Here is a 12,244-nt window from a genome sequence, read left to right on the forward strand (position 1 = left end):
GTTTTGTAATGGAAAAATGCAAGGATGGAATGATAAGGGGCACTTTCCAACCTGGTTAGCCGGACAATTCCCCTCCGACTCTCATATATATATCGTCCGGATGAGGGTCCACCATAGTCTAATTTCCCATCGCTCGCTCATCCTGGTGCTAAGACTACTTTCTGCCCGCGGTAATGGCTGCAATGCCGATTTTTGATGGAGTGGACGACGTAGTCGAGTACATCTACAACTACGTCATTGTTTCCTCCGACGAGGAGGAATTAGAGTTTGTTCTGGCAGCCCTAAACTCCATCTATACTGTATTTGCAATTGTTAGCTGCAGATCACTACCATTATAGTTTGCATTATCTGCTTCTTTTTTTAAACCCGAGTAAAAATCTGTTCTTTCACCTAATCCATGGCGATTAGTTGGTCACGTTCATAAGTTGTTGCATGCATGTACTGGTTAGGATGATGCTATCCTTTCAAATTCCAAAATCTTCTTAAGATCTAACGTAGTGGCTGCAAAAAACTGGCCATGGACGGTAGTATATTGTAACGGGTCCTGCTGCATGATACATGTACCATCTACATAATTTTTCTTAGTGTAATACTACAGAAATACATTGCAACCTAACATGTCATAATAGATTTTGTTAACTTTTCTTACTGTAATACTACAGAAAGTCAACCTGACCTTTCAATAGTACTTATCTCCTCAAATGACAGTACAACTCTAATTATAAGATACATACATTTCAGACCTTACTAAAGTTTTGAAAAAATGTACTGTTGTTTGCCCACACATTTAAGTACTACATGTTTTTGATACTACAACAATACATTGCAATCTATAGATTTTTTCTTACTATAATACTACAGAAAGTCAACCTGACCTTTCAATAGTACTTCTCTCCTCAAATGACAGTACAACTCTAATTATAAGATACATACATTTCAGACCTTACTAAAGTTTTGAAAAAATGTACTGTTGTTTGCCCACACATTTAAGTACTACATGTTTTTGATACCCCTTATTTTTCTAACAAATTTGCTATCATGCTGGTTTGTTTGCAGCACAATATGGATTAGGAGCCCTCGTCCATTCTTAATTGAGTTAAGTCTACGGACTATCCAAGACACCATGCGAGGTGATACATGGGTCAATCCGAGTTGCTTCGATCTTGCAGTTCGTAAGCTTATTAGCGACGCGATACAGAGGAACGCAGAACAGACTTTGTTGGCTCCACGCATATGTTTGATTTGCAATTCCATCGCCTAGCACGGGTGATGAGTCAGACTGACTTAGGCCAAGCTGAACGCACCAACTTGTTGATCAACCATGTCATTGAACGGCCTTTGCCAAAATACAACGTGCTCATGACCCCGTCCATTGTAAGGATTTCCATTCTTAAAAATTGGTCTGTATACTATCTGTTCGCCATTAACTTTATATACCTATTGCAGTACCTATTGCCGTTGTATTTGGTGGATTCCTCCTATGGCCTCCTTGTAGTTAATATTGAAAATAGGAGGACTCTCATAATTGATCATTCCAATGAGTCATTCCTAGGTTCAGAGGACTTTCATGACAAGGAAATTAAGAAGGAAGCCCTGATAGTTTTGCAAGAATTTGGCAGTGTACTGCAACAGGGAGGCCTGGGTTGAATCCCCAACTCGTGGATTGGCCACAAGATCATACCTATATTACAGCTCCGCGGTAATAGTTTAAATTGGTCATGCATATTATAGCCACACTGATATAGGTTCTAACATATTGAGTTTTTTGGTCACAGCCTGACTCTGGATTCAAAGTCCTACAGGAGATGGCTCACCAAGATGATACTCTCGGGCATAACATGTCCAGGACTTCGGTATGTGCATATATAACAAGTTTCTGTCTTACATAGCTTTGTTAATTATAAATTTATGGGCATCCTATCACGTAGGTTTGTTGTGCAATTCATTTTTCAGCTATTTATTAAATTGTTGTTTATGTTTTCTAGGACTCACTACAGCTCAGAAAGCACCTGCTGGTCTAGATGCTGATGATCAAAGGTAATGAAGCAGCTGGAAGCATCCCAGCTGAAATTACAGCATGCTTGAGGTTTTTGGAGGAATGACTATGGACTAATGCTAATTCAAATGTCGCAAATATAATAAGCTAATAGAACCTTGTTAGGGATCAAATTGAGATTTATCCTTTTAGCATTATGAATAATGGAATTGATTATATATATGTAGGGAATAAACTGTTTGATGGCACCCTCTAGCTTCGTATTCGCTTAAACATTGTCTGCTTGTTTTGTTCTATCTATATATTTTGGCTTCTATGTATATTTTGTACTATAATATCCGTGCGGTCAGGAGCGGGTTTGTTGCTCCAGTTGAACCAGAGGCATTTTGTAAAGGACCATTGCACGTTCAGCCGGCAAATGAGGTTTTCAGTCATGCCTCACATCATATACTAACTCGTATCGTGTAACTCCATCCATACACGCACTGCTATACGATACGAGGTTTACTTTGTCGTCAATCGTCACATGCCAGCTATGGAATAGCCAAATTAAAAACATGCTGGATATAAGGCACGTACCATCAATTGTCTTTTCTATAACCACCCCATTATGTGTACCAACATTAATTTGTGCCATCAGATTATCCCACTTAATGATATCTAATGGCCTAAAACGGAGGTTAGGATTGCACATAGCAATTAATTGATGGTCTATACTCTGTCGGGAGGACGAATATTCACCCGCCGTGCCCCGCTCCATTCACGAAAAATTATGCCGAGGATCACTCCCATTGCCGATGTTCCCGAGATCCCCGTGCCCCTCTCCCTCTCGATGCTCCTTCCCTCTAAACCCCCACTGGTTTCCATTGCCTTCAACCACAACTAACTCTCGGCCCCACCGCTCAGGGAGCCTACGACAAACCAAAGAAGGATGTGGAGGCGGACGTGGGTTAGCTATGGATCATGAGCGTCTTCGACATCGACGACTGGTCGTTGATGGCAATGGGGGTGGCGCATAAGGAGTTCTCCTTCTTCCTCCATGATCCTATTCCACTCGCTTGCCGGCACCATGCGCCTCTCCCTCGCCCTCTTCTCTGACCTCTGCCACGCTCGGAATTTGGGATGAGCACGAATATTGTAAGGAAGAAGAGGACGAGCAAGAAGCCGAGGTAGTGGGTACGGCATAACAATAGCAAGGAAAACTTGGAATATGTGGGACCATGAATAAACTCGATCTGTTTATCTCCCTCTCAAGTCACAGTTTTTTGTTTCTACTTTTTTGGGGGAGCTAATGTTGATGTATAGTGATTAATCATCCATTTCATTGAAAGTTCAGGTGGTCTTGGGGATCTCTATGTAGCAGAAGATAGAGATTTGGTTCCTTTTTGTTGCAAATATTTCTAGCTTTCTAGGTAGGCCAATATTTCTCAACATTCTGCAATATTCAGTTGTTGTATGTTGTCTTAGGCTCACACCAAATGCTGAATTATAGCAGTGAATGTAAGTTGTATTCCATGTAGAGTACGTAGCAGATTTATAGCTTACTATACTTATATAAATCCTACAACTCCCATATTAACGCACGAACCATAAAGTCATGAATTATAATTGGCAAAAAGAACTATATACAACAACTGAGAAACTGGAATTAGTATTGGTTACCTTTGGCATTGGGAAACCATGGAGAAACTGACATTGAAATCATTCATCGAACTTGTGTGGTCTCTGATATATTACAACTGCAAATAGTATATTGAGACTGTACATTAGTACGAAATTATGGAATTAAGTATTAGTACAATCTGTTAAATCATACAAAATTAGCTAAGCAGGAAAATGATTAGTGTGCATGCCGTGAATTTAACTTTGCTGTAGCTAAACTTGGCATGCAAGCAATGAAAAGTTATTTATTTAATTAATACAGCAATTTAATTCTTCTTAGTAAGTTATGATTTTTTTTACATCTTTCCTCATTTATTAACAGGTGTGCATTTCATGGGAAACAATGGTATATATGGTAGAAAACAATGGTATATATGGTATAACTATATTCAGCCATGATCTGCTACCCAGTTATTCTCCGCATGGGCTACCTATATATGTTATTCTGCTCTGCCATCCCTCCTTCCTCTCCTTACTCTTCCTTCGTCCATCACAACAACAGACCTGGAGGAAAATTTCCCAAGGAGTACCTTGTGTAAGCAAGGAGCATCAAGAAGGCGAGTTGCTCTAGGTACGAACAATTCTGGATCTTATCTTCTCTAAAAGTGTAATAGTTGTTATATTAGGATCATGTTTGGTTGATGTATAGTATCAAAAGTATGTTTTATCTTGCATGTTATGTATGTGGTGCTAAAATTTAGTGAACAGTCATAAGTTGAACATCAAGTTAAGCAAGCAGAACAATTTACCAGAGCAATCTGTCCATTTGAGGACCTCATGGTTTTATCCATGCCTGTCTTGTAAGTCCATCTTAGTGATTCCCTCAAGGAGCTCTCAGCGAGAATATCTAGGCTTGGGAAAGATCTGTCATGAGAAACGTAAAACAGTTAAGGTATGTGCATAACTACAGGTAATAGATGATAACACCTAAAAAGTCTTCCTTTTGAAATCTTTAAAAATATACACAAGATGTTCTAAAATAAAAATATATTGTGAAGATTTACAATCAAAGACTGTTTTGTCTATAACAAACTCATATTCCCAAGATATTCATCATGGTGATGCACATGGCACATAGGGAACAACAACTATTGACGATGATAGTATTACCAGGTTGTACTTTATAGATTTATTAACTGTTAGCTATCTAGAAGCTGTCGCGCGCTTTGCCGCACCGTTCTTCATTCACTGGGTCAATTTATTGGGTGGTCATAGCATGATTGATCATTGGACTACATACTTCAGTCATGATGGGCACTTTGCCGCACAACAAAATTGGCTTTATTGATCATATGTTGGCAAAAGTGTGATCCATACGTCATCAGGGGCAAATTCCATATTCCTAGGCATCTCACAAAAATTTATAGTGGGTTTAGCTGATGCAACTATTCACCAACCAGCGAAAAATTTTACGCCATACTGGGGATTAATTAGAGCCAACTCAAGGTGTGTGCAGAGAACAGGCAAGCACTTTCTATATATATATATGTGGTCTAAGAAACTGTTATACCTCCACATGTACATTAATTAAAGAAATGAAAACAATGAAAAAGCAAACCTGGACCAATTAAATAGGACCTTTGGTTCATAATTTTGACTTACTCCGTTACTTGCATGCCCTATATACAACTACATTGCTACACATGCAAATTATCTCAAGTAAATATTTGTGTTCTTTGGAACTGAAAGAACCATAATAACTGAAGTGCTATAAATATCATACCAATAGATGTTCTCTTGATATATACTACTTCCTCTGTAAACTACTCCCTCTGCAAATATCATATCTAAAACGTCTTTTATTTGTTTACAGAGGGAGTATTTGCATATACTTTGCGAATAAGTTTATCTTAGTTGAGATTCACAAATATGTCTGAATAACTTGTGTTAATCTTAATTATCATAATAATGATTAATATATGCACCACACCTTAAGTCATGTAGGCAATAGCTTATAGGACTACATGGATAATTGCCAGCTGAATGGAATTATACTCCAGCTATTAAACCAAAAAATGTGTTATTAGCTCAGTGCAATCTCTTTCAATCCTACCAATCCGCGTGTACTCAATTCTTCACACACACAAGTGATCGACTCCCCGAAAAAATACAAAATCCATGACAAAGAACAAATCACCTGGTCTCATTTCCCTTGGCTGCAGCATCAGAGGACACTTCCTCTCCTCCAACTTGGAGATCTCAAAGCCCCTTTCGCTGCCTGCGAACAAAGAAACAAAATTCAACGTTAGTATCAAGAAATTAAGTGAGCTACTGTTGTTGGCCATAATAGCTCAGTAGAAATTAAGTGAGTACCTATGCACTATCCATGTTAGTATCAAGAACATAACCAAGCCAGCAGAAGAATTTGATTGAGCACCTTACCAATACTGTTGCATTTTAGAATGAACATGACATAATAAGGATGCACTCAGTTAAGGATGTACAAAAATTGGAAGCTGGAGAGGTGTATCAATCAATATACAAAAGTTAGCTGGAGATCATTTAGCACATTAGAGAAGTGGAAACTCAGTCTTTCCAAGAAACTAAGATCAAAAGACTTGACAGAAAATCAAAATTGTAGCCTTTCTATGCCTGGCAATGGACCATCAGGAAGGTCTAGCACATATACAATTAGTAAATAACCCGAGCATACACCTAGAGGCCTTGGTGGCTATGTGCGCCCATCCTCCTCAGGCCAGGGGCTGCAAAGTGCCCTCCTGCCGACGTCGCCGTCTCGTCCGCGCCATGGGAGATCTGCAGCAAAGGAAATCTGAACCATATTACATATAGCTTTAGTCTGAGAGCAGAGGCGGCTTTAAACATTAGCATGCCATGGGCAGGTGTAAACAACCATAGAGCAGAAATATGGCCATGAGAGCAGTAATAAGCCAAATCACTTGAAACAAACGAACTTAAAGGACCAATGGTAATAACAGAATCTATACATTGCTTGAACCATAAAATGCTGCTGCTTATTCATTCATTGAAGATACTTGAATCATGTGCATACATAGAAATTGAACCAAAACTGGTGATGTGTTTTCATCACTGGTGATTAGTTAGTAGGCTAATTGAATTGAGTGCAATAACTAATTACCAAGAAAGAGGCATGCTATGGTAATTATTGTTGTTGTCGTCATGGAGGGGCCGTCTGTCTCACCTTGCCGCGGAAGTGGTGGGGCTTCCGGAAGACAGCGGAGTGGTAGGCGATGTAGACCACAAGCTGCACGACCGTGGCCGTGTCTTGGCCGTCGGGGAGCAGTCTTCGCCCTGGCCCTTTCTGTGAGGCCGGGTCACGGCGCCTCGATAGAGCAGCGAGTAGGAGATCAGTTCAGGAATCATCAAAAAGAAAAGTAGAGGAGGAAAGGGGTCGGATCTGCGTACCGGAGCTGCTGGCGTTATAGATCCAGGCACCGAGCTGCGGATCCACCGTCGAACTCGCCAGAGACTAGCACCGCCGTGGATCCGACCGGAGGGCGACGGGATCCAGCACCCGCGTCTGGGCGATGAAGCTCCATGTGTGCGTCGACAGCAGTCGCACACGTCTCGCCGGAGCATGGTGCGGTGGTCGCGGCTAGATGGCGCGGTGGTTGCGGGCTCGGCGACGCGCGCCACGATGCGGCGGGGGGAGGTCAGAGGGCGAGAGGTGAAGCCGGAGACTGGTGCGGTGGTTTGCGGGCTCGGTGACGTGCGCCACGATGCGGCGGGGGAAGGTGGGAGGGTGAGAGGTGGCGCCGGAGACTGGTGCGGTAGTCGCGGCAAGATGGCGTGGTGGTTGCGGGCTTGGCGACGCGCGCCGCGATGCGGCGGGTGTGGGGGGTGAGAGGGCGAGAGCTGGCGAGTGAGTGGACAGGAGAGATGAGTGGAGGGGATAGGGACTGATGCGGCGGGCGGAGTCGCGCGACCGCCACCTACCCCGCGGCGATGCGGCGGCGGAGGGGAAAGTGGGAAGATGAAGTGAGTGGAGGAAGAGGAGCGAGTGGGTGGATAAGGTAGGCGGCGGGGGAGGCGGGCCGACGCGGCGGGGAGGCGGGCCGACGCGCGGGGGAGGCGGTCCGACGCGCGGGGGAGGTGGGCCGACGCCTAGCCCGTGATGCATTTGGTCTGGGCCTGGGCGTGCTGTTTATGGCCCGTGTAATTCATTATAGTTTTTTGTTTGTAATAGTTTACAAATGTTTTTTCTGTTGGACATTTGTTCATAGCCTACAAAAATATTTTAAATAATTATCAAATGACTAATTACTTATATATGAACATTGAGGTTTGTTGTTTATCCCGAGTTTCATGGGGTAGGACATTTATTTAGCCAACATTTATTTAAATAGGTATCCTTTTTTGCATAGAAAAAAATTCTGTTAGTTTCACTTTTATTATATATATATATATATATATATTATATATACAAATATGATGCACTATGGAATACCATTTATATTTCATCTTAAATATTTCATCATGGTATATTTGTTATTAGTGGACGTCTGATTTTTTTGTGATTATTTTTATACCTCACAAAATATCATATATATTTACAGTATACATACCTAGAATACTAAATATGGTGCATAAAAATAAATATTTATATTCTAATGACATATACTAAGGGTATCACAAAACAAATCATATAAAAAATAAATATACTTGGTTAATGTTGGTTTGTTTGTTTTAGTTTTTGTATGGCAATTTTCCGTAGCCAATACAAATAATTTAAAATAACTTAAGCAATTTCAGACGCTTAATTACTTATATATGAACATTATATTTTGTTTTTTGCCCCGATTTGTTGTGTTAGTAAAACGATCTAAGCGTCATTTTTTCCTAATATAACCAAATACTATTTTTATTAGCAGAGAAAACAGTTGTGTTGGTTTCACATTCAGATTTATCATATATTTTATATAATGTTATGATGCAGTAAAAAGTATTAATTATATTTCAGCATAGATATAAATTGATGGGTTCCGACATACTCACTGATGAAACGATGACAGACCATAGTGAAACACCACGAGAAGAGGTGCATATAGCTAACCTTCCTCTGTATGTATCTTATAGATGATAATACGGGAGAGCTTTCTTTATTTTTCTTGTTTTTTCAGAATACAGGAGACATGGATATGGACTTTGGAGATGCACGGAAAGAATCCAGTGAGGGTTCAGATGCGATGACGCTGAAAGGGGACGAAGATTCACAACATAAAAATGTCGAAGAGGTTATATCTCATAACAAACCAAAAAAGGATGCTAATTTACATATTATCCCACAAGGTATTTTTTAATATTATTATCAATCTTATTTTTGTAGTATTGTCTTTTGTGTTCAACTAATTTTGCTCATTTTGATTGTTAAGTTGGCTCATATTTTTATGAATTCGACAGACTGTGTTTGTACCGCTAGGGATATTACAGTCATCGAATCAATCAAGTCTGTCTCAAAGAATACCCAGTTCGTAGACATTGGAGATGCCTTGTTATCAACCGACGATTTGGAATGCCTTATTAAAGATGATGTGTTCTTACATGACGGTGTAAGACCAATTGCACAAACTTTTTAATTAATAATACGAACAATATATAATATCATAAAATATAAATATAATCTAAATGCCCATTACAGGTGATAAATGCTTACATATATTGCATGCTTGCTCACGAGCATCTACAAGACAGGGCGGGTGAAAAGGTACACATTATTAGCACGTTTGTATCGGACCAGATAAAAGAAGACGGGAAAGAGACATAGACCCATCAAAATATCGTCGCATCGTGCGTCATGTTAATAGTTATCTACAACAAGATATGGTTAGTTTTTGTCTCGTAATCCATGCATATAATTATGGATTGTTTTTATTTAGTTCATATGTTTAATGATTTATTAATAACTATATCTAATTGTGACTGTGACTTGTATCTTATTTACACCAGTTATTCATTCCGATTAACATGTCGGGCTACCATTGGTATCTAGCAGTTGCCAACGCCAAAAAACGAGAGATCCAAGTATTGGACTCACTTGGTGAGAATGTCAAACGCAATGACCTTGCTACTACGGTAACTATCTATTTCTTTTCTCATCTTAGCATTTATTTTGTTTGACTCCATCCTTAACATTTCTCATATATACATAAAAGTTATTAGGGCTCGAGAAATGGCTGAAACTTGCAGAGCATAGTCCGGAGTTTATCAAAGGTCATAAGTGGCCTGATCTCAATGTTACAAAATGGACGGTTGTAGAGCAAATTCAGGAGGCAATACAAACCGATGGGTAAGCACTTGTTTCAATATTTTGTTTTTAGATTCATCTGTGTGATATTCTAAAGCATTATTTTATAATATTATAGCATATCATGTGGATTGTTTATGTTAAATTATATGGAATACTGGACACCACATGGACCGTCAGACCAGTTTACGCATGTATTTCAGTTTTATACATTATCTCATAATGTTATATCAAAATATTTTATAAATTGTTTTCAATTTTTTTTGTAGGAGGATATGAAACATTTTCGACAAAAATTAGCAATTATTTTGCTCGATTCAGAGCTTAATAAGTTAAAAGGATGTCCCATGTACCATCAACCTCTTAACGAAGAAACTTTAGCTAATTCTGATCTTGAGATCCTGGATATTCCATCTGACGTGGTCGAAGAGAAACGTCCCGCCCCAATCACTATCATTCCCACGGACCAACGTGAAATACTTGCCGGCCTCTGCAACTACATCATGTCGATCAATGATGCTGGATGTTTGAAGGAAGTATCATGTATCAATATTTAATGTGCGGATGTATATTATTGTTCTTCTTACCATCCAAATTACAGGAAGGTGTGGGTCCGGAGCTCCACACCCGATCCAATGAGCTTAAGTCTTAAGAAACTTCAGTGCATACTTAACATGGAGCAGCCCATGGACAATAATTGCTTCAACACCGCCGTGCTTATGCTGGCATGTGACGAGGGAGTATTGTTCATAGACCCTCCTATACACTACATGGATCTACGATTTTGTGTAAGTTACCGTAACTCTTCATTCTAGGTGCCATTAGTATCAACATGTTGAAACAATATTTTTTTTCTTCTACTTAGTCCATGCTGCTAGAGTCAACACGAGGTCAGAAGTTTTGTGAGAAGGAAACTATCCAGACGTTGGCAACATTATTTGATAGCTGGCCTGGGATGGAGACCAACATCTCATCTTGCAATAAGGTAAATAAAATATTTTGACCATTGTTATCATGGTTTGTTTTTGTTTCTAAAAGCTCCACTTGTAGATTTATCTTCCCTATGCATCCATCGGCCGATACATCCTGTACATCATCGACAAAGAGGCACGTCGTCTACATATTATGGATCCTATTCAATCATCACAATCGTCAGAGGATAAAAACTTGAGGCATTCACTGAAATTAAAAAGTTTTTCAAGGGATTTCAAAGAAGCACTCGAAATAAAGCTGCCTGGGTGGAATTCTGATATATCTAAATGACATCGTTTATTTCCGGCCGGTGTTCCAACGAGTATAGACGGGTAATGAATTCATAATAAGAATATTTACTTTTGTTATCATTATATTATTTATAATATTAATTGAAAGTTTTTCCAGGAATATGTCTGGCTATTTTGTTTTTCATTTTATGCTCTGGTGGAACGGTAAAGAATTGGTCAAGCCGGTTTGCGCGGTAAGTATTGTGGGTTACATGTTTTAAGACCTTTTCCGCGAATTTTTCATAATAACTACATTTATTTTTTCTGCAGGATGAGTATGAACTAAGGAAGCATTTTTTATTATACTTGCTAAAACATCGCGGGAATGAAGCTAGAGGAAACTTTCCTGATATTGTGAAAGAATTTCTTAAGCGCATCATCTAGATATTAATATTTTTGTAATAGATGTTAAGTTGTAAGATCACTCAGCTTGTTACATTGCAATAATGGACTTCAGTTTGTGTTATATTGTTTGTATGTGTGGATTTTAATATGTAACTCTGGTAAACCATTTCAAGAGCCCGTGGCAATGCACGGGCACTCTACTAGTACAGTGTAATGTACGCCTGAAGCGCACAATAGGAATTGCCATCGGGCAGCGTTATGTCTCTCGTCACGCGCCTCCTTAAATGGGCCGGCCCAGGAGCCGTCAGGCCACCTCCTTGTTTGTTTTTATGTTTTTATGTATTTTTAATTTTGTTTATACTTTCAATACTCCAAGTAAATATATTAAACAATTTTTTTACATAAATATTCGGACAAAATTAACCAAAGCATTTTTTGAAATGAGGATAAAGAAAATGTTTCTCGTTTATACAATAAAATGTATACAAAAATATAGAATGTGTGTAAAAAAAAGTTGATCATGTATTTAGAAAATTTTAATCAAGAATTTGAAAATTATAGAACAAGTATATTAAAAATTATAAAACATTTGAAAGATGTATATAGAAAAATGTTGGCCATGTATTAAAAAAATTAATCTTGTAACTGAAAAATGTTAATAAAGCATTTTTTAAAATATGGATAGGAAAAATGTTGACCATGTACTAAGAAATGTTAAATTTGTATCTGAAAAATGTTAACATGTATTACAAAAAT

The 12,244-nt window shown here is 38.9% G+C and overlaps 1 long non-coding RNA gene across 1 annotated transcript; it reads left to right on the top strand.

Moving 5' to 3' along the window:
• Window positions 1-9,440: 9,440 nt before the first annotated feature.
• Window positions 9,441-11,244, top strand: LOC125551489. Its single transcript, XR_007302753.1, has 5 exons — window positions 9,441-9,460; window positions 9,584-9,709; window positions 9,790-9,923; window positions 10,151-10,866; window positions 10,932-11,244. It is a non-coding gene; the product is annotated as an uncharacterized LOC125551489 (long non-coding RNA).
• Window positions 11,245-12,244: the final 1,000 nt, after the last annotated feature.

Source organism: Triticum urartu, chromosome 1 (genome assembly GCF_003073215.2).
Source record: "Triticum urartu cultivar G1812 chromosome 1, Tu2.1, whole genome shotgun sequence".
Taxonomy (NCBI): Eukaryota; Viridiplantae; Streptophyta; class Magnoliopsida; order Poales; family Poaceae; genus Triticum; species Triticum urartu.